At 50.3% G+C, this 25,492-nt stretch overlaps 1 long non-coding RNA gene across 1 annotated transcript; it reads left to right on the top strand.

Moving 5' to 3' along the window:
- Nucleotides 1–3,491: 3,491 nt before the first annotated feature.
- Nucleotides 3,492–6,112, top strand: LOC149913788 (uncharacterized). The gene is made up of 4 exons (XR_016461045.1): nucleotides 3,492–3,577; nucleotides 3,754–3,852; nucleotides 4,600–4,937; nucleotides 5,493–6,112. It is a non-coding gene; the product is annotated as an uncharacterized LOC149913788 (long non-coding RNA).
- The last annotated feature ends 19,380 nt before the right edge of the window (nucleotides 6,113–25,492 follow it).

A 25,492-nucleotide genomic window follows, 5' to 3' on the forward strand; every position in this document is an offset into this window, starting at 1 on the left:
AGCTTCTCTTCTTTGATTTTCCCCTGGGTCTGCAGGGTTTGTTCCATTGCAGGCTGTACTAGCATGGCCAGCTCATGGTACAGAGCCCAAGTAGAAGAGAACCCCCAACAACCTTGCCTCTAACAACCAACCTCAGCCCCAGCAAACAACTTTGCCCCCCAACACTCCCTCACCTGCTTGTCACTCCCTAATATCCCCCTCAACGTCTTCCCAGCAATATCACACCTCAGCATCACTCCCCAATATGACCCCAGCACCCCCACCCCCCATCAACCCAACAATATCAGCCCCCAGCATCATTCCCTGATGTCCCTTCTAGTGGTACCCCACCATCACCACAGTACCATCCCCACAGCATCACCTCTACAATGAGCTGAAAAGCACAGCAGTGATAGTACAGCAGCCAAGCCCAAGGTTGCAGCAAATGAAGGCAAGCTCTAGTACAGCATCAGTGAGCACACTCACAAAGGAAACAAAACTGCTCTGCCTTGGAAAGCCTCAGGTTGGCAAAAACCCATAGCAAAAGCCCCATGCTTCTACTGCCAGCCCTTAAATGAGGGCTGGGAAGGGGTGGATCCTGGCTCTACTCCTTCATCACTCAGCAACATTGCGTGCACCTGAGCTCCTCTAGATTGGCCCTGCCTTCCCACCAGGTGCTCCATCACTGCTTCAAGCCATGACAGCATTGCCACTACACCCTCAACATTGCTCCAACAGTGTTACTCCCCAGTGTCACCCCAACAATGTCACCCCAGCATCACTCCTTGCTGTCATCCCATCTTCACCCCCCACTGTCACTCCCTGTTATCACCTCAACTTCACCCCTGGTTTCACCCCATAGCATAACTCCAAAATCACTCCTGCTCTCCTCCCACACTCCAAACCCCTGTCCCCCTGTCCTTCCATCCCTCCTCACCCTCCATTCCTTGCTGTACACCCCCCTGTCCCCCCATGTCTCCCTGTGCCCACCTGCTGGCATTGGCCCCCAGCTGCAGCGTAGCACCCCGCAAGTGGTTATGTGTCACCTCCGCTGTCACCTCCACCAGTACCTACAGGGAAAGCTCAGCACCGTGTCCCCCATGCCACCATGTCTCCCCACGTCCCTGTGTCCCCTCTGTGTCCCCTCCGCATTCCCGTGTCCCCTCCATGTTCTCATGTACCCTCTATGTCCCCATGTCCCACCCATTTCTCTGTGTCCTCCCTGTGTCTCCTCCACATCCCCATATCCCCTCCATGTCTCCGTGTCCCCCCATCTCCATGTCCTGTCTGTGTCTCTGTGTCCCCTCTGTGTCCCCACGTTTCCCCCATGTCTCTATGTCCCCATGTTCCCATGTCCCCCCATGTCCCCATGGTTTCCATGTGGTGCAGCACAGGATGGCTCACGTGGCACAACAGTGCCCCTGCCACTGTCACCGATGCTGTCCCTCTCACTGTTCCTACTGTCACCAGTGCTGCCACTGCCTCCCGGCAGCTGATGGGCACCAGGGATGTGCTCTGGGGGGGATGTGGGGGCATCAGGGACATTGTGGGGACATCGTAGGGAGATTGGGAGACACTGGGGGGACACTAGGGATGTTGGAGGACACTGGAGAGACACTGGGGTCTTTGAGGGATGTGGGGACATTGGGGACATTGTGAGGACATTAAGGGAAGTGGGGACTGGGGGCACTGGGACTTGACAACATGAAGAAGGACATTGGGGGGACATTGGGGTGACACTGGGAGATGTGGGGACACTGGGAGGAAGTTGGGGGGTGTGGGGACATTGGGGTATGGGAGCATGGAAAGGAACATTGTGGGGACACTGGGGAATGTGGAGGCATGGGGGCATGAGGATACTGGGGACATTGTGTGGACACGGGGACAGGTGCCCCCACCGCAGTGGCCCTGGCCCTGTGGAACACCATCTCCAGGGGGTGCCAGATGGTGACAGTGGCATCGTGTGTGACCTCACCGTGGTTGTGCAGCACCAGCACCGCGGTCACGTTGGCCATATGGCCGCCCAGCAGCAGTGTGGCACCGGGCGTCATCGTCACTGCCAGCTCAGGATGGCACTGCTCATCTGCCCCACAGCGCTTCTCGAATGGCTTCTGCGGTGGCACCGGCACATCCTGGCCCAGCCTGATAACTCCCTGTGTCACATCACCATCACACCCAAGAGTGCGCTGAGGAGCTGGGAGAGGGCTCGATGATGTCTCTGGAGCTGCCCACTGCACGCACCATAGCTCTGGGACACATCCGGATGTCTCTAGAGCCCATCGTGGAGCCATGAAAGAGTTCTGGGGCACATAGGGGGCACTGGGTTCCACAGGAGTGAACCGACATGTGGCTGCTTGCCAAGTAGCTGTTATGTCACCAGTGTTTGGGACAGCAGCTCCTAGCGGGGCTGTGTAACCGTTCAGGCACTGATAATCGATTGTTAATCTTCACCTTCCAAACTGGGCAGACAGGTGAGTTATATGGGGAGTGTGTTCTGGAAATGTTTTTTCTCCAAATCTGTGATGACTTTAGAAATCCCACATCATGCTGCAGCAGAAATGGAGTGCTGCAATACGTCAGTGATCTCTGATTCCAGGAGCCCAGGGGCTGCACGAAGTACACACACTGCAGGCACCCTACTTCTTTGGGGTTTGGGGTTGAAACTTGAGCCAAAAAGCCAGGTTACAGGCATGTGCCAGGTTCACCCGCTGAGGACGTCAAATCCTGAAATGTTTTCACGATGGTCTGTAATTTCAAAGCAAGTAGGTAACACACTTTTCTCACTGGGGAACCATAAGCTGACCCCAGCGGTTTGGTAAACAGTGCTCTCTCCATTCACACCAGTAATCTCAACTCTTTGCCGTCCAGGCTGCACAAGCAGCTTCTCAGCATCTTGCTGTGTTAGTATTGAAATCTGCGCTCCCCTATCTATTAGAAATTTTACCAATCGCCTTTGAGGACAGACTGGAAGCAAAACATGTGTGTCACCGTTGTTAATCCACTGTCAAACCTCCCATTGCTGGGCAGGCAGATCCAATTGCCTGCTTGTTATTAGTCGTCTTTTTGTTTTGCTTCATGCCTGTATGGGAACTGTGAAGTCACAGCCTAAAGCAGTGATTGAGCACCTGGTGAGGAGTGTAGCCGGCCCTGTGAGCACAGGTGGAAGCAATTCACCTATGGGACCGGATAGGGCTGAGCCTGGCTCCACCCCTCCCTGACCACATTTAAGGGCTGGGAACCATAAGGGCAGCATCTCTCTCTCTTCCTTCTTGGGAGTGTTGAGGTGAGCTCTGCTCTTTTGAATGGGGTGAGTGATTCTTGCTTAATTGTAGGGCTGTTGTCTTTCCCTTTTTGGGGATCCTGATCACTTTTACAGGCTGGAAACTGTAAGGGCATCTCTCCCTGGAGACTGCTTTCTTTGGGGTGTGGGGTGAGTATTTGTTTTTGGAATGGGGTGATTGATTCCTTCTTTATTGCTGGACTGTGATCTCCCTTTTTGCAAGACTCCCAACCACATTTAAGGGCTGGCAGCAGAAGGAGCAGCTATTGTACCTGGAGACTGCTTTCTTTAGAGCATAGGGTGAGCCCTTGGAATGGGGTGAGTAATTCCTTCTTTATTTTGGGGTTGTGATCACTTCTTTCTTGGGATATCCCGACCTCATTTAAGGGCTGGCAAGCTTAAAGGTGTTAAATTTCTCTAGAAACTGCCTCCTTTAGAATGTGTAGTGAGGTCTGGTCCTTGAGAAAGCGTGAGTAATCCCTTCTTTATTTCAGGGCTGTGATCTCCCCCGTTTTTGGGGCATCCTGATCATACAAGTGCTGGCAGCTGTAAGGGCAGCATTTATCTCTAGAGACTCCTCCTGTGGAGTGTGGGTGAGTATCGGTCCTTGGCAAGGGGGTAAGTGGTTCTTCCTTTATTTCAGGGCTGTGATCTTTTCCTTTTTTGGGGAGTATCCTGACCACGTTTAAGGGGTGGAAGCTGTAAGGGCAGCATCTGTTCCTGGAGACTGCTTTCTTTGGAGAGTGTGGTGAGCCCTTGGAATGGGGTGGGTAATTCCTTTATTTTAGGGCTGTGAGCTTCCCCTTTTTTGGGGGGGATCTCAAACAGGATTAGAGCAGCTGTATCTGCTATGTTTGTCTTTACGATGCTCTTTTTTCCTTCTCTAAGGGAGACGAAGGGGTTCTCTCCCTTTCTCTGATATGATGATGGAAGGACTGATGTACATTTATTTATTTCACTGCTCCCTCACTTCTGGAATGTTTCAGTCAGTCCCAGGATAATGCTGGTTGGCTGACTGAGCATTGCCGTTGTGGGAATGCCCGGAGTTGAAGTCCTTTTCCATAAGGAGGTTCTTCATTCTCCAGATCTTGTTAGCGAATCTTTTTAAGCTCATTACCTTCTGATTGAGCCTCTATCCCTTCTTTCGTGGTTCTTGCATCATAATCTCCAACCTGGGGCTCCAAACTTGGTTTGTCTGCACCTCCACCATCCCATTTCATGACTGTAGTTAAGAGTGCTATGCACTGATTCCAACCATGCAGAGTTGTTTAAGGGCATTCTGTACACCCTTATCATGTAATAAATCATGTTTTGAGTCTTTTTCTGATCTCATTTTTCAGGTCAATGGGGTTCGAGGATTGCCGGAGTTTTGTCTAATCAGTGGTGTAAGCGCTGTGAAATCTGCAGAGAGTGTAATGGAACATCACTAGCCCCATGTTTGCTTGTATGCAGGCAGGTTTCTGATGGCTGTGGGAAGCTCACTTAGGGATCGAATGGGTTGCAGGGGGCTCACCTTGCTCCATGGGGTCTATTCTCCCAGCCCGAAGCGCTACACGGCTGGTGATAGAGTGAGGTGCTTCGGCCAGGACCTGAAGAACACTCTCAGGCCGCAGTGGCCATTTGCTTCATCCTCACTGAGCGTAATACGGTCTGCACCACTCGAGCATAGTGATAACAGGTATTCTGTTTGTATTTTGTCTGGTTCTCTGCCATATCTCCCTTACAAATTTGTAATGGTAATGGATCCCAAGGCATTGTTCTCAGAGCGCATCGTGACTGACCACCTTGGGATCCTACAGTCCTTTCTGTTTGAACAGCAGATCTGACTTCATCTTTATAGAAGGCCAAGGATTGTCCTCTTTTGGACCACTGTACTCAACATCACCCCAGACATCTCCATCCTAATTGTCTGGAGATCCTATTAGTTTCCTAATCTCTATGACACCCAAACCCCCATCCCTCTTCCTTCCATCCCCTGTCCCCCATTCAATAGCTCTACAGCTCTGGTTCCCAACAGTGTGATGAAGTGAGGTCCCTGGTCTGCTGGATACTGGGACTGGTCCAGAGAGGCTCTGTGATACAGCTAGATCAGGTTGCCCAGAACCTGGCCCAGCCTCACCTTGGAAGGGACAAGGCATCCATCATGTGTCTGAGTAACCTGTTCCACTGTGTCACCACCCTCACAAGATTTTCTTTATATCTAACCTAAATTTTTTCTCATTCTTCCCTTTAGGTATTGAAAGGCTGTTACCAGGTCACCTCAGAGCCTTCACTTCTCCAGGCTGAACAGCCCCAATTTTCTCTCTTCATAGGAAAGGCATTCCATCCCTTGGTTCATATTTGTGGCTATTCTCTGGATGTACTCCAACAGCTCTATGTCTGTGTCCTACACTGCAGCCATCCAAATCCAGACACAGCACTCCAGGTGAGGCCTCACCAGCATAGGGCAGAGGGGCAGGATCATCTCCCTTTGCCTACTGACCACGCATCTTTGGGTGGAACCCAGCATACAGTTAGCTTTCTGGGCTGGGAAGGTACATTGCTGAGTGCCCACTACTCAGCCTGTTGAGGTCTCTCTGGATGGTGTCCCATCCCTCTGGTGTGTCACTGCACCCCACAGCTCGGTGTCATTAGGGTGCACTTGACCCCCACTGTCAATGTCACTGATGAAGAGGCAATCCCAGATGTTTATACAAACTCGGCAAAGAACTGCTTGAGAGCAGCCCTGAAGAGAAGGACGTGTGGATCCCAGTGGATAAGAAGCTGGACATGAGCTAGCAGTGTGCACTTGCATCCTGGAAAGACAACTATATCCTGGGCTGCATTAAAAGAAGAACAGCCAGCAGAGAGAGGGAGGTGATTTTTTTTTTTTTTTTTTCTTTTCTTTTCCCCCTCTACTCGGCTCTCATGAGGCACCATCTGCTTAACTGCGTCCAGGCCTGGAGCCCCCAGCACAGGAAGGACTTGGAACTCTCAGAGTGGGTCCAGAGGAGGGCACTAAGATGATCAGAGGCCTGGAGCACCTCTCCTATGAGGAAAGGTTGAGGGAACTGGGCTTGTTTAGACTGGAGAAGAGAAGGCTGCGGAGAGACCTCATTGTGGCCTTCCAGTACTTGAGGGAGTGGATAAACAGGAGGGGAAACAGCTGTTTATGAGGGTGGATCAGGATAGGACAAGGGGGAGTAGTTTTAAACTAAGACAGGAGAGGTTTAGGTTGGATATTAGGAGGAAGTTTTTCACTCAGGGTGGTGATGCACTGGAACATGTGCCTTGGAGTCACTTCCAGGAGGATCTGCTCTGCGATCATTCACAGCACAGAGGTGAGACTGACATGTTGATAGTTCCCAGGGTCATCCTTTTTATCCATAATAACAGGTGTGCTGTTGCCTTTTTTCTACTCACCAGGGATTTCACCTGACTGCCACAACTTCTCAAATACCGTTGAGAATGGCTTGTTGACAGCATCAGCGAATACCGTCGTGACTCTGGGATGCATTTCATTGGGACCCATAGACTCCTGGATGTTCAGGTTCCTCAGGTGATCCCAAACCCTATCTTGACTCTCAGTGTGGGGCAGGGAGGTTGTTGGTGGGGGTGGCATTGCTTTCTCAATCCCCACCTGCACAGCCAAAGGTGAGGGCTGTATATAATGAGCAGTTATCAGAGGAGATGGAAGCAAAAGTGTTGTTGGGTATTTGAGCCTTTTCTTGTGTGTTGTTCTCAGCTACTGTGCTGCTGGTGAGCAGCATCATGCACAGAGTGCAGCCCCCCAATGTATGCAGGGTAGTGCTTTCGTTACTGTGCAGCATTACTGGGAGCTGTGGTTCTCCCAGGTGCTGTAACGTCTGCATGGAGAGATGTGTGAATCTTCATGAGAACAGCTAGAAACGGAAAGCTGGATTTCCTGGAATGCCCCAGAATCCCACTTTGCTGACTGGTAATTGTCTGCCCAGCAGGGAAGGGCAGCGTATGCACACCAATGTTTTCCCATTATGTAGCGTGGTACAACGTAGCACTCCCGGAGCTCTTTATTGCATTTTAGGGTACCCCAAAGGCTGCCTGTCCTTTTCTTCCCACATTCTATTTGTCTCTGGCCTTTCACTGCAGTGTTCTCCTTCTCTTTACCCTAGACATTCTCTACTGCATTTTCTTGCTGTCCTGTTTTGGTGTTCTGTGCCCCATTGTCTTGGCCATTGTACTTAGCTTTCTTTGCTGCATTCTCTTCAGCGTTTGGTTTTGGTGTTTCTTGCCATGTTCTCTTGGCCGTTGTCCTCAGCATTTCCTGCCATCTCATAGCCATTGCCTGGGCGTTCCCTGTGATGTCCTCCTCGGTGTCCTGTTTTGGCGTTCCCTGTGGCATTCTCCTTGGCCTCCTGTTTTGGCCTACCCAGCCACCTTCTCTTGGCCTTCTGCATGGGCTTTCTTTGCCATGTTCTCTCTGGCCACTTGTTCTGGAGTTCCCTGCCACATCCTCTTGGCTTCCTGTTTTGGCATTTCTTGCCATGTTCTCTTAGCTCTTCCCTAGGCATTTACTGCTGTGTTCTCTTGGCCTTCTGTTTTGGTGTTTCTTGCTGTGTTTTCTCAGCCTTTGCTGTTGGCCTTCCCTGCTGTGCTCTCCTTGCCCTCACCATAGCTTTTCACTGGGTATTTTCCTTGCTTTTGCCCTTCCCTTAGCCTTAGCTGTTTGCTTTGCCTTTACCTCAGATTTCCCTTTGCTTGTCCTGGGAGTTTGGCACGCCTTTGCCTTTGGCTCTCTGGGATTGGCTAGGAGGCAGCGTTAATTTTGATCTTGACCTGAACCCCTAGCTTAATGGGAACTCTAATGATAATTACATTAACCTGCAATGCATCTGTAAACCTAACCCTTAGCCTGATGTAAAAAAAAAATGTCTCTAACCCGAAATGCAGCAATAAAAATAACACCCCTTGTTTTCTGTCAAATTAACCTTCATCCCAATCGTAGTGCAGAAAAGAAGCTGTAGTTAGTTTAACAATTCAAGCCAACAAATAGCATTAATTTTATCCCTAATGCTCCTTTGTGACATCATTAGAGCAGTGTGCACAGGGTGCAGCCCCCGCATATGTGGGATAGTGCCTTCATTACTGTATTGTGTCCAACAGGTGGCAGCGGAGAGCTGTGGCGCTCCTGAGCGCCGTAAAAACTGCACAGAGTGATCTGTGGCTCTTCATGAGAACAGCCAGGAACAGAAATCTGCATTTCCTGCGATACCCCGGAAGCCAACTTTGCTGACGGTAATAATCTGCCCAAGAGGTAAGGGCAATGTTTACCCATTACTTAGTAAGACACAAGGTAGGGTACCTGGAGTTAATTTCTGCATTTCAGCGTGCCTTACAGGCTGTCCGTTCTCTTCCTTGTGCGTTCCCCTTGCCTCTCCTCTGTGCCTAGTTATTTCCTGCAGCATTCTCTTTGGTCTCTGTTCTGATGTCTGTGGTGGCATTCTCTTGTGCCTTGCCCCCTGTTTTGGCAATTCCTCCATTGTTTTCTTGGGCCCTGCCCTCCGTTTTGGCGTTCCTGGCGGTGTTTTCTTGGGCCCTGCCCTCCGTTTTGGCGTTCCTGGCGGTGTTTTCTTGGGCCCTGCCCTCCGTTTTGGCGTTCCTGGCGGTGTTTTCTTGGGCCCTGCCCCCCGATTTGGCGTTCCTGGCAGTGTTTTCTTGGGCCCTGCCCTCCGTTTTGGCGTTCCCTGCATTGTTCTCTTGAGCCTTGCCCTCCGTTTTGGCGTTCCCTGCATTGTTCTATTGGGCCCTGCTTTCCGTTTTGGCATTGCCTGTGGCATTATCTTGGTTTTTGCCTTCTGTTTTGGTGTTCTGTGCAATGGTCTCATCAGTCTTGTGCTGTTTTGGTGTTCCTTGCGGCATTCTCTTTGATCTTGTCCTTCATTTTGGCATTCCCGAGGCTGTCCCTTGAGGCCCGGCCTCTGGCGAGGCCTTCCCTTTGTTGTTCTCCATGACTTTGCCTTGTCTTTGATGTTGCCTTCCCTTGGGTGCTGTCTATACCTTTGCCTTCTGTTTTGGCGTTCCCTGTGGCATTCTCCTTGGCCTCCTGTTTTGGCCTACCTAGCCACCTTCTCTTGGCCTTCTGCATTGGCTTCCTTTGCCATGTTCTCTTTGGCTGCTTGTTCTGGCGTTCCCTGCCACGTCCTCTCGGCCTCCTGTTTTGGCACGTCCTGCCGTGTGCTCTTAGCCCTCACCTAGGCATTTCTTGCTGTGTTCTGTTGGCCTTTGCCGTTGGCCTTCCCTGCTGTGCTCTCCTTGCCCTTGCCCTCACCATAGCCTTTCATTGGGCATTCTCCTTGCTTTTGCCCTTCCCTTAGCCTTTGCTGTTTGCTTTGCCTTTACCTCAGATTTCCCTTTGCTTGTCCTGGGAGTTTGGCACGCCTTTGCCTTTGGCTCTCTGGGATTGGCTGGGAGGCAGCGTTAATTTTGATCTTGACCTGAACCCCTAGCTTAATGGGAACTCTAATGATAATTACATTAACCTGCAATGCATCTGTAAACCTAACCCTTAGCCTGATGTAAAAAAAAAAAAAAAGTCTCTAACCCGAAATGCAGCAATAAAAATAACACCCCTTGTTTTCTGTCAAATTAACCTTCATCCCAATCGTAGTGCAGAAAAGAAGCTGTAGTTAGTTTAACAATTCAAGCCAACAAATAGCATTAATTTTATCCCTAATGCTCCTTTGTGACATCATTAGAGCAGTGTGCACAGGGTGCAGCCCCCGCATATGTGGGATAGTGCCTTCATTACTGTATTGTGTCCAACAGGTGGCAGCGGAGAGCTGTGGCGCTCCTGAGCGCCGTAAAAACTGCACAGAGTGATCTGTGGCTCTTCATGAGAACAGCCAGGAACAGAAATCTGCATTTCCTGCGATACCCCGGAAGCCAACTTTGCTGATGGTAATAATCTGCCCAAGAGGTAAGGGCAATGTTTACCCATTACTTAGTAAGACACAAGGTAGGGTACCTGGAGTTAATTTCTGCATTTCAGCGTGCCTTACAGGCTGTCCGTTCTCTTCCTTGTGCGTTCCCCTTGCCTCTCCTCTGTGCCTAGTTATTTCCTGCAGCATTCTCTTTGGTCTCTGTTCTGATGTCTGTGGTGGCATTCTCTTGGGCCCTGCCCTCCGTTTTGGCGTTCCTGGCGGTGTTTTCTTGGGCCCTGCCCTCCGTTTTGGCGTTCCTGGCGGTGTTTTCTTGGGCCCTGCCCTCCGTTTTGGCGTTCCTGGCGGTGTTTTCTTGGGCCCTGCCCTCCGTTTTGGCGTTCCTGGCGGTGTTTTCTTGGGCCCTGCCCTCCGTTTTGGCGTTCCTGGCGGTGTTTTCTTGGGCCCTGCCCTCCGTTTTGGTGTTCCTGGCGGTGTTTTCTTGGGCCCTGCCCTCCGTTTTGGTGTTCCTGGCGGTGTTTTCTTGGGCCCTGCCCTCCGTTTTGGCGTTCCTGGCGGTGTTTTCTTGGGCCTTGCCCTCCGTTTTGGCGTTCCCTGCATTGTTCTCTTGAGCCTTGCCCTCCGTTTTGGCATTGCCTGTGGCATTATCTTGGTTTTTGCCTTCTGTTTTGGTGTTCTGTGCAATGGTCTCATCAATCTTGTGCTGTTTTGGTGTTCCTTGCGGCATTCTCTTTGATCTTGTCCTTCATTTTGGCATTCCCGTGGCTGTCCCTTGAGGCCCGGCCTCTGGCGAGGCCTTCCCTTTGTTGTTCTCCATGACTTTGCCTTGTCTTTGATGTTGCCTTCCCTTGGGTGCTGTCTATACCTTTGCCTTCTGTTTTGGCGTTCCCTGTGGCATTCTCCTTGGCCTCCTGTTTTGGCCTACCTAGCCACCTTCTCTTGGCCTTCTGCATTGGCTTCCTTTGCCATGTTCTCTTTGGCTGCTTGTTCTGGCGTTCCCTGCCACGTCCTCTCGGCCTCCTGTTTTGGCACGTCCTGCCGTGTGCTCTTAGCCCTCACCTAGGCATTTCTTGCTGTGTTCTGTTGGCCTTTGCCGTTGGCCTTCCCTGCTGTGCTCTCCTTGCCCTTGCCCTCACCATAGCCTTTCATTGGGCATTCTCCTTGCTTTTGCCCTTCCCTTAGCCTTTGCTGTTTGCTTTGCCTTTACCTCAGATTTCCCTTTGCTTGTCCTGGGAGTTTGGCACGCCTTTGCCTTTGGCTCTCTGGGATTGGCTGGGAGGCAGCGTTAATTTTGATCTTGACCTGAACCCCTAGCTTAATGGGAACTCTAATGATAATTACATTAACCTGCAATGCATCTGTAAACCTAACCCTTAGCCTGATGTAAAAAAAAAAAAAAAAGTCTCTAACCCGAAATGCAGCAATAAAAATAACACCCCTTGTTTTCTGTCAAATTAACCTTCATCCCAATCGTAGTGCAGAAAAGAAGCTGTAGTTAGTTTAACAATTCAAGCCAACAAATAGCATTAATTTTATCCCTAATGCTCCTTTGTGACATCATTAGAGCAGTGTGCACAGGGTGCAGCCCCCGCATATGTGGGATAGTGCCTTCATTACTGTATTGTGTCCAACAGGTGGCAGCGGAGAGCTGTGGCGCTCCTGAGCGCCGTAAAAACTGCACAGAGTGATCTGTGGCTCTTCATGAGAACAGCCAGGAACAGAAATCTGCATTTCCTGCGATACCCCGGAAGCCAACTTTGCTGATGGTAATAATCTGCCCAAGAGGTAAGGGCAATGTTTACCCATTACTTAGTAAGACACAAGGTAGGGTACCTGGAGTTAATTTCTGCATTTCAGCGTGCCTTACAGGCTGTCCGTTCTCTTCCTTGTGCGTTCCCCTTGCCTCTCCTCTGTGCCTAGTTATTTCCTGCAGCATTCTCTTTGGTCTCTGTTCTGATGTCTGTGGTGGCATTCTCTTGGGCCCTGCCCTCCGTTTTGGCGTTCCTGGCGGTGTTTTCTTGGGCCCTGCCCTCCGTTTTGGCGTTCCTGGCGGTGTTTTCTTGGGCCCTGCCCTCCGTTTTGGCGTTCCTGGCGGTGTTTTCTTGGGCCCTGCCCTCCGTTTTGGCGTTCCTGGCGGTGTTTTCTTGGGCCCTGCCCTCCGTTTTGGCGTTCCTGGCGGTGTTTTCTTGGGCCCTGCCCTCCGTTTTGGCGTTCCTGGCGGTGTTTTCTTGGGCCCTGCCCTCCGTTTTGGCGTTCCTGGCGGTGTTTTCTTGGGCCCTGCCCTCCGTTTTGGCGTTCCTGGCGGTGTTCTCTTGAGCCTTGCCCTCCGTTTTGGCGTTCCCTGCATTGTTCTATTGGGCCCTGCCCTCCGTTTTGGCATTGCCTGTGGCATTATCTTGGTTTTTGCCTTCTGTTTTGGTGTTCTGTGCAATGGTCTCATCAATCTTGTGCTGTTTTGGTGTTCCTTGCGGCATTCTCTTTGATCTTGTCCTTCATTTTGGCATTCCCGAGGCTGTCCCTTGAGGCCCGGCCTCTGGCGAGGCCTTCCCTTTGTTGTTCTCCATGACTTTGCCTTGTCTTTGATGTTGCCTTCCCTTGGGTGCTGTCTATACCTTTGCCTTCTGTTTTGGCGTTCCCTGTGGCATTCTCCTTGGCCTCCTGTTTTTGCTTACCTAGCCACCTTCTCTTGGCCTTCTGCATTGGCTTCCTTTGCCATGTTCTCTTTGGCTGCTTGTTCTGGCGTTCCCTGCCACGTCCTCTCGGCCTCCTGTTTTGGCACGTCCTGCCGTGTGCTCTTAGCCCTCACCTAGGCATTTCTTGCTGTGTTCTGTTGGCCTTTGCCGTTGGCCTTCCCTGCTGTGCTCTCCTTGCCCTTGCCCTCACCATAGCCTTTCATTGGGCATTCTCCTTGCTTTTGCCCTTCCCTTAGCCTTTGCTGTTTGCTTTGCCTTTACCTCAGATTTCCCTTTGCTTGTCCTGGGAGTTTGGCACGCCTTTGCCTTTGGCTCTCTGGGATTGGCTGGGAGGCAGCGTTAATTTTGATCTTGACCTGAACCCCTAGCTTAATGGGAACTCTAATGATAATTACATTAACCTGCAATGCATCTGTAAACCTAACCCTTAGCCTGATGTAAAAAAAAAAAAAATGTCTCTAACCCGAAATGCAGCAATAAAAATAACACCCCTTGTTTTCTGTCAAATTAACCTTCGTCCCAATCGTAGTGCAGAAAAGAAGCTGTAGTTAGTTTAACAATTCAAGCCAACAAATAGCATTAATTTTATCCCTAATGCTCCTTTGTGACATCATTAGAGCAGTGTGCACAGGGTGCAGCCCCCGCATATGTGGGATAGTGCCTTCATTACTGTATTGTGTCCAACAGGTGGCAGCGGAGAGCTGTGGCGCTCCTGAGCGCCGTAAAAACTGCACAGAGTGATCTGTGGCTCTTCATGAGAACAGCCAGGAACAGAAATCTGCATTTCCTGCGATACCCCGGAAGCCAACTTTGCTGACGGTAATAATCTGCCCAAGAGGTAAGGGCAATGTTTACCCATTACTTAGTAAGACACAAGGTAGGGTACCTGGAGTTAATTTCTGCATTTCAGCGTGCCTTACAGGCTGTCCGTTCTCTTCCTTGTGCGTTCCCCTTGCCTCTCCTCTGTGCCTAGTTATTTCCTGCAGCATTCTCTTTGGTCTCTGTTCTGATGTCTGTGGTGGCATTCTCTTGTGCCTTGCCCCCTGTTTTGGCAATTCCTCCATTGTTTTCTTGGGCCCTGCCCTCCGTTTTGGCGTTCCTGGCGGTGTTTTCTTGGGCCCTGCCCTCCGTTTTGGCGTTCCTGGCGGTGTTTTCTTGGGCCCTGCCCTCCGTTTTGGCGTTCCTGGCGGTGTTTTCTTGGGCCCTGCCCTCCGTTTTGGCGTTCCCTGCATTGTTCTCTTGAGCCTTGCCCTCCGTTTTGGCATTCCCTGCATTGTTCTATTGGGCCCTGCTTTCCGTTTTGGCATTGCCTGTGGCATTATCTTGGTTTTTGCCTTCTGTTTTGGTGTTCTGTGCAATGGTCTCATCAGTCTTGTGCTGTTTTGGTGTTCCTTGCGGCATTCTCTTTGATCTTGTCCTTCATTTTGGCATTCCCGAGGCTGTCCCTTGAGGCCCGGCCTCTGGCGAGGCCTTCCCTTTGTTGTTCTCCATGACTTTGCCTTGTCTTTGATGTTGCCTTCCCTTGGGTGCTGTCTATACCTTTGCCTTCTGTTTTGGCGTTCCCTGTGGCATTCTCCTTGGCCTCCTGTTTTGGCTTACCTAGCCACCTTCTCTTGGCCTTCTGCATTGGCTTCCTTTGCCATGTTCTCTTTGGCTGCTTGTTCTGGCGTTCCCTGCCACGTCCTCTCGGCCTCCTGTTTTGGCACGTCCTGCCGTGTGCTCTTAGCCCTCACCTAGGCATTTCTTGCTGTGTTCTGTTGGCCTTTGCCGTTGGCCTTCCCTGCTGTGCTCTCCTTGCCCTTGCCCTCACCATAGCCTTTCATTGGGCATTCTCCTTGCTTTTGCCCTTCCCTTAGCCTTTGCTGTTTGCTTTGCCTTTACCTCAGATTTCCCTTTGCTTGTCCTGGGAGTTTGGCACGCCTTTGCCTTTGGCTCTCTGGGATTGGCTGGGAGGCAGCGTTAATTTTGATCTTGACCTGAACCCCTAGCTTAATGGGAACTCTAATGATAATTACATTAACCTGCAATGCATCTGTAAACCTAACCCTTAGCCTGATGTAAAAAAAAAAAAAAAAATGTCTCTAACCCGAAATGCAGCAATAAAAATAACACCCCTTGTTTTCTGTCAAATTAACCTTCATCCCAATCGTAGTGCAGAAAGCAATTTTTAAACTAATAAACTAACTGTGACTTCAAACCAACAAGTAGCATTAATTTTATCCCTAATGCTCCTTTGTGACATCATTAGAGCAGTGTGCACAGGGTGCAGCCCCCGCATATGTGGGATAGTGCCTTCATTACTGTATTGTGTCCAACAGGTGGCAGCGGAGAGCTGTGGCGCTCCTGAGCGCCGTAAAAACTGCACAGAGTGATCTGTGGCTCTTCATGAGAACAGCCAGGAACAGAAATCTGCATTTCCTGCGATACCCCGGAAGCCAACTTTGCTGACGGTAATAATCTGCCCAAGAGGTAAGGGCAATGTTTACCCATTACTTAGTAAGACACAAGGTAGGGTACCTGGAGTTAATTTCTGCATTTCAGCGTGCCTTACAGGCTGTCCGTTCTCTTCCTTGTGCGTTCCCCTTGCCTCTCCTCTGTGCCTAGTTATTTCCTGCAGCATTCTCTTTGGTCTCTGTTCTGATGTCTGTGGTGGCATTCTCTTGGGCCCTGCCCTCCGTTTTGGCGTTCCTGGCGGTGTTTTCTTGGGCCCTGCCCTCCGTTTTGGCGTTCCTGGCGGTGTTTTCTTGGGCCCTGCCCTCCGTTTTGGCGTTCCTGGCGGTGTTTTCTTGGGCCCTGCCCTCCGTTTTGGCGTTCCTGGCGGTGTTTTCTTGGGCCCTGCCCTCCGTTTTGGCGTTCCTGGCGGTGTTTTCTTGGGCCCTGCCCCCCGATTTGGCGTTCCTGGCGGTGTTCTCTTGAGCCTTGCCCTCCGTTTTGGCGTTCCCTGCATTGTTCTCTTGAGCCTTGCCCTCCGTTTTGGCATTGCCTGTGGCATTATCTTGGTTTTTGCCTTCTGTTTTGGTGTTCTGTGCAATGGTCTCATCAATCTTGTGCTGTTTTGGTGTTCCTTGCGGCATTCTCTTTGATCTTGTCCTTCATTTTGGCATTCCCGAGGCTGTCCCTTGAGGCCCGGCCTCTGGCGAGGCCTTCCCTTTGTTGTTCTCCATGACTTTGCCTTGTCTTTGATGTTGCCTTCCCTTGGGTGCTGTCTATACCTTTGCCTTCTGTTTTGGCGTTCCCTGTGGCATTCTCCTTGGCCTCCTGTTTTGGCCTACCTAGCCACCTTCTCTTGGCCTTCTGCATTGGCTTCCTTTGCCATGTTCTCTTTGGCTGCTTGTTCTGGCGTTCCCTGCCACGTCCTCTCGGCCTCCTGTTTTGGCACGTCCTGCCGTGTGCTCTTAGCCCTCACCTAGGCATTTCTTGCTGTGTTCTGTTGGCCTTTGCCGTTGGCCTTCCCTGCTGTGCTCTCCTTGCCCTTGCCCTCACCATAGCCTTTCATTGGGCATTCTCCTTGCTTTTGCCCTTCCCTTAGCCTTTGCTGTTTGCTTTGCCTTTACCTCAGATTTCCCTTTGCTTGTCCTGGGAGTTTGGCACGCCTTTGCCTTTGGCTCTCTGGGATTGGCTGGGAGGCAGCGTTAATTTTGATCTTGACCTGAACCCCTAGCTTAATGGGAACTCTAATGATAATTACATTAACCTGCAATGCATCTGTAAACCTAACCCTTAGCCTGATGTAAAAAAAAAAAATGTCTCTAACCCGAAATGCAGCAATAAAAATAACACCCCTTGTTTTCTGTCAAATTAACCTTCGTCCCAATCGTAGTGCAGAAAAGAAGCTGTAGTTAGTTTAACAATTCAAGCCAACAAATAGCATTAATTTTATCCCTAATGCTCCTTTGTGACATCATTAGAGCAGTGTGCACAGGGTGCAGCCCCCGCATATGTGGGATAGTGCCTTCATTACTGTATTGTGTCCAACAGGTGGCAGCGGAGAGCTGTGGCGCTCCTGAGCGCCGTAAAAACTGCACAGAGTGATCTGTGGCTCTTCATGAGAACAGCCAGGAACAGAAATCTGCATTTCCTGCGATACCCCGGAAGCCAACTTTGCTGACGGTAATAATCTGCCCAAGAGGTAAGGGCAATGTTTACCCATTACTTAGTAAGACACAAGGTAGGGTACCTGGAGTTAATTTCTGCATTTCAGCGTGCCTTACAGGCTGTCCGTTCTCTTCCTTGTGCGTTCCCCTTGCCTCTCCTCTGTGCCTAGTTATTTCCTGCAGCATTCTCTTTGGTCTCTGTTCTGATGTCTGTGGTGGCATTCTCTTGTGCCTTGCCCCCTGTTTTGGCAATTCCTCCATTGTTTTCTTGGGCCCTGCCCTCCGTTTTGGCGTTCCTGGCGGTGTTTTCTTGGGCCCTGCCCTCCGTTTTGGCGTTCCTGGCGGTGTTTTCTTGGGCCCTGCCCTCCGTTTTGGCGTTCCTGGCGGTGTTTTCTTGGGCCCTGCCCTCCGTTTTGGCGTTCCCTGCATTGTTCTCTTGAGCCTTGCCCTCCGTTTTGGCATTCCCTGCATTGTTCTATTGGGCCCTGCTTTCCGTTTTGGCATTGCCTGTGGCATTATCTTGGTTTTTGCCTTCTGTTTTGGTGTTCTGTGCAATGGTCTCATCAGTCTTGTGCTGTTTTGGTGTTCCTTGCGGCATTCTCTTTGATCTTGTCCTTCATTTTGGCATTCCCGAGGCTGTCCCTTGAGGCCCGGCCTCTGGCGAGGCCTTCCCTTTGTTGTTCTCCATGACTTTGCCTTGTCTTTGATGTTGCCTTCCCTTGGGTGCTGTCTATACCTTTGCCTTCTGTTTTGGCGTTCCCTGTGGCATTCTCCTTGGCCTCCTGTTTTGGCTTACCTAGCCACCTTCTCTTGGCCTTCTGCATTGGCTTCCTTTGCCATGTTCTCTTTGGCTGCTTGTTCTGGCGTTCCCTGCCACGTCCTCTCGGCCTCCTGTTTTGGCACGTCCTGCCGTGTGCTCTTAGCCCTCACCTAGGCATTTCTTGCTGTGTTCTGTTGGCCTTTGCCGTTGGCCTTCCCTGCTGTGCTCTCCTTGCCCTTGCCCTCACCATAGCCTTTCATTGGGCATTCTCCTTGCTTTTGCCCTTCCCTTAGCCTTTGCTGTTTGCTTTGCCTTTACCTCAGATTTCCCTTTGCTTGTCCTGGGAGTTTGGCACGCCTTTGCCTTTGGCTCTCTGGGATTGGCTGGGAGGCAGCGTTAATTTTGATCTTGACCTGAACCCCTAGCTTAATGGGAACTCTAATGATAATTACATTAACCTGCAATGCATCTGTAAACCTAACCCTTAGCCTGATGTAAAAAAAAAAAAAAAATGTCTCTAACCCGAAATGCAGCAATAAAAATAACACCCCTTGTTTTCTGTCAAATTAACCTTCATCCCAATTGTAGTGCAGAAAGCAATTTTTAAACTAATAAACTAACTGTGACTTCAAACCAACAAATAGCATTAATTTTATCCCTAATGCTCCTTTGTGACATCATTAGAGCAGTGTGCACAGGGTGCAGCCCCCGCATATGTGGGGCAGTGCCTTCATTACTGTATTGTGTCCAACAGGTGGCAGCGGAGAGGTGCGGTGTTCCCGGGCACCATAAAAACTGCACGGAGAGATCTGTGGCTCCTCATAAGAACAGCTTGGAACAGAAATCCACTTTTCCTGGGATACCCCGGAAGCCAACTTTGCTGACTGGTAATTGTCTGCCCAGCAGGTAAGGGCAGTGTATGCACACCAATGTTTACCCATTATGTAGCGTGGTACAACGTAGCACTCCCGGAGCTCTTTATTGCATTTTAGGGTACCCCAAAGGCTGCCTGTCCTTTTCTTCCCACATTCTATTTGTCTCTGGCCTTTCACTGCAGTGTTCTCCTTCTCTTTACCCTAGACATTCTCTACTGCGTTTTCTTGCTGTCCTGTTTTGGTGTTCTGTGCCCCATTGTCTTGGCCATTGTACTTAGCTTTCTTTGCTGCATTCTCTTCAGCGTTTGGTTTTGGTGTTTCTTGCCATGTTCTCTTGGCCTCGTGTTTTGGCATTTCTTGCCTTGTTCTCTTGGCCGTTGTCCTCAGCATTTCCTGCCATCTCATAGCCATTGCCTGGGCGTTCCCTGTGGCATTCTCCTTGGCCTCCTGTTTTGGCCTACCCAGTCACCTTCTCTTGGCCTTCTGCATGGGCTTTCTTTGCCATGTTCTCTCTGGCCACTTGTTCTGGAGTTCCCTGCCACATCCTCTTGGCTTCCTGTTTTGGCACTTCCTGCCATGTTCTCTTAGCCCTTGCCTAGGCATTTACTGCTGTGTTCTCTTAGCCTTCTGTTTTGGTATGTCTTGCCATGTTCTCTTGGCTGTTGTCCTCGGCACTTCCTGCCATCTCATAGCCCTTGCCCGGGCGTTCCCTGTGATGTCCTCCTCGGCGTCCTGTTTGGCGTTCCCTTCCCTGTGGCATTCTCCTTGGCCTCCTGTTTTGGCCTACCCAGCCACCTTCTCTTGGCCTTCTGCATGGGCTTTCTTTGCCATGTTCTCTCTGGCCACTTGTTCTGGAGTTCCCTGCCACATCCTCTTGGCTTCCTGTTTTGGCATTTCTTGCCATGTTCTCTTAGCTCTTGCCTAGGCATTTCTTGCCATGTTCTCTTGGCCTTCTGTTTTGGTGTTTCTTGCTGTGTTTTCTTGGCCTTTGGTGTTGGCCTTCCCTGCTGCACTCTCATTGCCCTCACCATAGCTTTTCGTTGGGTATTTTCCTTGCTTTTGCCCTTCCCTTAGCCTTAGCTGTTTGCTTTGCCTTTACCTTGGATTTCCCTTTGCTTCCTTGGATTTCCCTTTGCTTGTCCTGGCAGTTTGGCACGCCTTTGCCTTTGGCTCTCTGGGATTGGCTGGGAGGCAGTGTTAATTGTAATCTTGACCTGAACCCCTAGCTTACTGAGAGCTCTAATGATAATTACATTAACCTGCAATGCATCTGTCACCCTAACCCTTAGCCTGATGTAAAAAATGTCTCTAACCCAAAATGCAGCAATAAAAATAACACCCCTTGTTTTCTGTCAAAGTAACCTTCATCCTAATTGTAGTGCAGATAAGAAGTCAGTTAGTTTAACAATTGTTGTTGTTAATAAGTTGTGTGCACAGGGTGCAGCCCCCGCATATGTGGGGCAGTGCCTTAATTACTGTATTGTGTCCAACAGGTGGCAGCGGGGAGCTGTGGCACTCCTGAGTGCCATAACAACTGCACAGAGCAATCTGTGGCTCTTCATGAGAACAACCAGGAACAGAAATCTACATTTCCTGTGATGTCCTGGAAGCCAACTTTGCTGACGGTAATTATCTGCCCAAGAGGTAAGGGCAATGTTTACCCATTACTTAGTAAGACACAAGTTGGGTACCTGGAGTTCATTTCTGCATTTCAGCGTGCCTTACAGGCTGTCCGTTCTCTTCCTTGTGCGTTCCCCTTGCCTCTCCTCTTTGCCTGATTATTTCCTGCAGCATTCTCTTTGGTCTCTGTTTTGGTGTCTGTGGTGGCGTTTTCTTGGGCCCTGCCCTCCATTTTGGTGTTCCTGGCAGCGTTTTCTTGGGCCCTGCCCTCCGTTTTGGCGTTCCTGGCAGCGTTTTCTTGGGCCCTGCCCTCCGATTTGGTGTTCCTGGCAGCGTTTTCTTGGGCCTTGCCCTCCGTTTTGGCGTTCCTGGCAGCGTTTTCTTGGGCTCTGCCCTCCGTTTTGGCGTTCCTGGAAGCGTTTTCTTGGGCCCTGCCCTCCGTTTTGGTGTTCTATGTAATGGTCTCTTCAGTCTTGTGCTGGTTTGGCATTCCCTGAGGCCTTCTCTTCAGTCTTGTGCTGGTTTGGCATTCCCTGAGGCCTTCTCTTTGGGCCCGGCCTCTGACGCGGCCTTCTCTTTGGGCCCGGCCTCTGACGCGGCCTTCTCTTTGGGCCCGGCCTCTGACGCGGCCTTCTCTTTGGGCCCGGCCTCTGACGCGGCCTTCTCTTTGGGCCCGGCCTCTGACGCGGCCTTCTCTTTGGGCCCGGCCTCTGACGCGGCCTTCTCTTTGGGCCCGGCCTCTGACGCGGCCTTCTCTTTGGGCCCGGCCTCTGACGCGGCCTTCTCTTTGGGCCCGGCCTCTGACGCGGCCTTCTCTTTGGGCCCGGCCTCTGACGCGGCCTTCTCTTTGGGCCCGGCCTCTGACGCGGCCTTCTCTTTGGGCCCGGCCTCTGACGCGGCCTTCTCTTTGGGCCCGGCCTCTGACGCGGCCTTCTCTTTGGGCCCGGCCTCTGACGCGGCCTTCTCTTTGGGCCCGGCCTCTGACGCGGCCTTCTCTTTGGGCCCGGCCTCTGACGCGGCCTTCTTTGTTGTTTTCCATGACTTAGCCTTGGCTTTGATGTTGCCCTCTCTTGGGTACTGTCTATACCTTTGCACTCTGTTTTGGTGTTTGCTTCAGTGTTCTTGCCTTTGCCTAGGCTTTCCCTAACAGTCACTCTGAGCATGATCCTAATAACCCTAACTGTAATATCTTCACCCCAACCTTAATGAGCTCTGAACAAGAAATGTAGTGCTAATTGTAACCATGACTGTATAGATAACTATACTAGCTGTCCAAATTAACCCTGAACCTACCCTCTAATGGTGCACTAAACTTGTCTGTAACCTTTTAGTATTTAGTAATACTAAAAATAATCCTACATCTTTCCTGTTAAATACTCCTAACCTTAATCTTAAGCCATTTGTTGGGGTGGTCTTTTGCTTGCACATTTTGTGGGGGGTGGTCTTATGGTGAGCGCTGTTTGTGTCTTGGCGTTCCTCTTTCTGAAGTGTGTCTCTCTGTATTGCAGGCAAAGATGCCTTTGACACTTCCAGTCGATGACTTCCCCCCTGGCATGCCATGCTCTTTCCAGGCCTCCCACACTCACCACCAGCTTAGTTCAGTTGAGCTGTTACTCATATCTTCTGGTCTCTTCCCTTCCCATAGTCTTCCTTTCACTCTGCCACAAGCCCCTACTACCGCCCAAGGTCATTGCAGGCAATGTGTGGAATGCAGTACTTGTTCTCATTATAGTTCACCCCATTGGCGTCAGCCTAGCAAATCCAACCCACCCACACCCTTCCTTAGGGCCCTTCTACTTCCATGCCAACCAATCCTTCCTTCTCATGTGATTTTGTGTTCCTTCCCAGCCAGTTTAAGACTCATGCCCCTTTGTGGCCATTTTGAGAGTTGCGCTGTTTTCAGTATGTGCATCATTTATGTCAACCAAATTGGCTTTAGCTTTGCAGACTTTTTGCATCAATCAAATTGGCTTTGCAGTCATTTTGCATCAACCAAATTGGCTTTAGCTTTGCCTTGCTTACGGGGTTGGGTTAGCTTTGCTTTGTTTGTTTCTACTGCAGGGCTAACCCAACCCTGTAAGCAACAGCCAAGGGCCGTTGGAGGCCATTTGTGTTCCTTCCCGGCCAGTCTGAGACTCGTGCCCAATTGTGGCCATTTTGAGAGTTGCGCTGATTTCAGCATGTACAGTTGATTAATCTCAACCAAATTGGCTTTAGCTTTGCCTTGCTTACGGGGTTGGGTTAGCTTTGCTTTGTTTGTTTCTACCGCAGGGCTAACCCAACCCTGTAAGCAACAGCCAAGGGCCGTTGGAGGCCGTTTGCGTTCCTTCCCAGCCAGTCTGAGACTCGTGCCCCATTGTGGCCATTTTGAGAGTTGCGCTGATTTCAGCATTAACAGTTGATTAATCTCAACCAAATTGGCTTTAGCTTTGCCTTGCTTACGGGGTTGGGTTAGCTTTGCTTTGTTTGTTTCTACCGCAGGGCTAACCCAACCCCGTAAGCAACACCCAAGGGCCGTTGGAGGCCATTTGCCTTCCTTCCCGGCCAGTCTGAGACTCGTGCCCAATTGTGGCCATTTTGAGAGTTGCGCTGATTTCAGCATTAACAGTTGATTAATCTCAACCAAATTGGCTTTAGCTTTGCCTTGCTTACGGGGTTGGGTTAGCTTTGCTTTGTTTGTTTGTACCGCAGGGCTAACCCAACCCCGTAAGCAACACCCAAGGGCCGTTGGAGGCCATTTGCCTTCCTTCCCGGCCAGTCTGAGACTCGTGCCCAATTGTGGCCATTTTGAGAGTCGCGCTGATTTCAGCACGTACAGTCAATTAATCTCAACCAAATTGGCTTTAGCTTTGCCTTGCTTATGGGGTTGGGTTAGCTTTGCTTTGTTTGTTTCTACCGCAGGGCTAACCCAACCCTGTAAGCAACACCCAAGGGCCGTTGGAGGCCATTTGTGTTCCTTCCTGGCCAGTCTGGGACTTGCATTTCCTTTTGGATGGGCTGAGATGTGAACTGCTTTCGAGGTGGATTGCAATATATAATGTTTTTGAAAATGCAATGTGAAGAATGGGGTATGGAGGCTCTGTGATGTTTGTCTGGTTAATCTGACTTATGTAAACCATGTGTGTTAAACTGAATGGGGTAAGTTTAATTGCACCTGTAAACTGAATACATGGCACAAAGAAATCTGTGTAAGGCTATGCCTGTAAACTGTATTGTGCCACATATGGATGCTGCACCCAGAAATAGCATAGTGCCATATACAGAGTTGATAGGCATAGCATTCATAAGTGAAGTTCAGGAATTGTAATGAATATAGGTAACCCTGTTCTACTTCCCAAGGTATAATTGCAGGAATAGTTTGTGTACATATGCTTATGTGAAAATAGTCCTTTAACAAGTATTGTTGTGCCATTTAATGGGTTAGGGTTAGGGTTAGGGTTAGGGTTAGGGTTAGGGTTAGGGTTAGGGTTAGGGTTAGGGTTAGGGTTAGGGTTAGGGTTAGGGTTAGGGTTAGGGTTAGGGTTAGGGTTAGGGTTAGGGTTAGGGTTAGGGTTAGGGTTAGGGTTAGGGTTAGGGTTAGGGTTAGGGTTAGGGTTAGGGTTAGGGTTAGGGTTAGGGTTAGGGTTAGGGTTAGGGTTAGGGTTAGGGTTAGGGTTAGGGTTAGGGTTAGGGTTAGGGTTAGGGTTAGGGTTAGGGTTAGGGTTAGGGTTAGGGTTAGGGTTAGGGTTAGGGTTAGGGTTAGGGTTAGGGTTAGGGTTAGGGTTAGGGTTAGGGTTAGGGTTAGGGTTAGGGTTAGGGTTAGGGTTAGGGTTAGGGTTAGGGTTAGGGTTAGGGTTAGGGTTAGGGTTAGGGTTAGGGTAGGGTTAGGGTTAGGGTTAGGGTTAGGGTAGGGTTAGGGTTAGGGTTAGGGTTAGGGTTAGGGTTAGGGTAGGGTTAGGGTTAGGGTTAGGGTTAGGGTTAGGGTTAGGGTTAGGGTTAGGGTTAGGGTTAGGGTTAGGGTTAGGGTTAGGGTTAGGGTTAGGGTTAGGGTTAGGGTTAGGGTTAGGGTTAGGGTTAGGGTTAGGGTTAGGGTTAGGGTTAGGGTTAGGGTTAGGGTTAGGGTTAGGGTTAGGGTTAGGGTTAGGGTTAGGGTTAGGGTTAGGGTTAGGGTTAGGGTTAGGGTTAGGGTTAGGGTTAGGGTTAGGGTTAGGGTTAGGGTTAGGGTTAGGGTTAGGGTTAGGGTTAGGGTTAGGGTTAGGGTTAGGGTTAGGGTTAGGGTTAGGGTTAGGGTTAGGGTTAGGGTTAGGGTTAGGGTTAGGGTTAGGGTTAGGGTTAGGGTTAGGGTTAGGGTTAGGGTTAGGGTTAGGGTTAGGGTTAGGGTTAGGGTTAGGGTTAGGGTTAGGGTTAGGGTTAGGGTTAGGGTTAGGGTTAGGGTTAGGGTTAGGGTTAGGGTTAGGGTTAGGGTTAGGGTTAGGGTTAGGGTTAGGGTTAGGGTTAGGGTTAGGGTTAGGGTTAGGGTTAGGGTTAGGGTTAGGGTTAGGGTTAGGGTTAGGGTTAGGGTTAGGGTTAGGGTTAGGGTTAGGGTTAGGGTTAGGGTTAGGGTTAGGGTTAGGGTTAGGGTTAGGGTTAGGGTTAGGGTTAGGGTTAGGGTTAGGGTTAGGGTTAGGGTTAGGGTTAGGGTTAGGGTTAGGGTTAGGGTTAGGGTTAGGGTTAGGGTTAGGGTTAGGGTTAGGGTTAGGGTTAGGGTTAGGGTTAGGGTTAGGGTAGGGTTAGGGTTAGGGTTAGGGTTAGGGTTAGGGTTAGGGTTAGGGTTAGGGTTAGGGTTAGGGTTAGGGTTAGGGTTAGGGTTAGGGTTAGGGTTAGGGTTAGGGTTAGGGTTAGGGTTAGGGTTAGGGTTAGGGTTAGGGTTAGGGTTAGGGTTAGGGTTAGGGTTAGGGTTAGGGTTAGGGTTAGGGTTAGGGTTAGGGTTAGGGTTAGGGTTAGGGTTAGGGTTAGGGTTAGGGTTAGGGTTAGGGTTAGGGTTAGGGTTAGGGTTAGGGTTAGGGTTAGGGTTAGGGTTAGGGTTAGGGTTAGGGTTAGGGTTAGGGTTAGGGTTAGGGTTAGGGTTAGGGTTAGGGTTAGGGTTAGGGTTAGGGTTAGGGTTAGGGTTAGGGTTAGGGTTAGGGTTAGGGTTAGGGTTAGGGTTAGGGTTAGGGTTAGGGTTAGGGTTAGGGTTAGGGTTAGGGTTAGGGTTAGGGTTAGGGTTAGGGTTAGGGTTAGGGTTAGGGTTAGGGTTAGGGTTAGGGTTAGGGTTAGGGTTAGGGTTAGGGTTAGGGT

The sequence above is a fragment of the Phasianus colchicus genome, chromosome 35 (assembly GCF_987193195.1).
Source record: "Phasianus colchicus chromosome 35, bPhaCol1.hap1.1, whole genome shotgun sequence".
In the NCBI taxonomy this organism is placed as follows: domain Eukaryota; kingdom Metazoa; phylum Chordata; class Aves; order Galliformes; family Phasianidae; genus Phasianus; species Phasianus colchicus.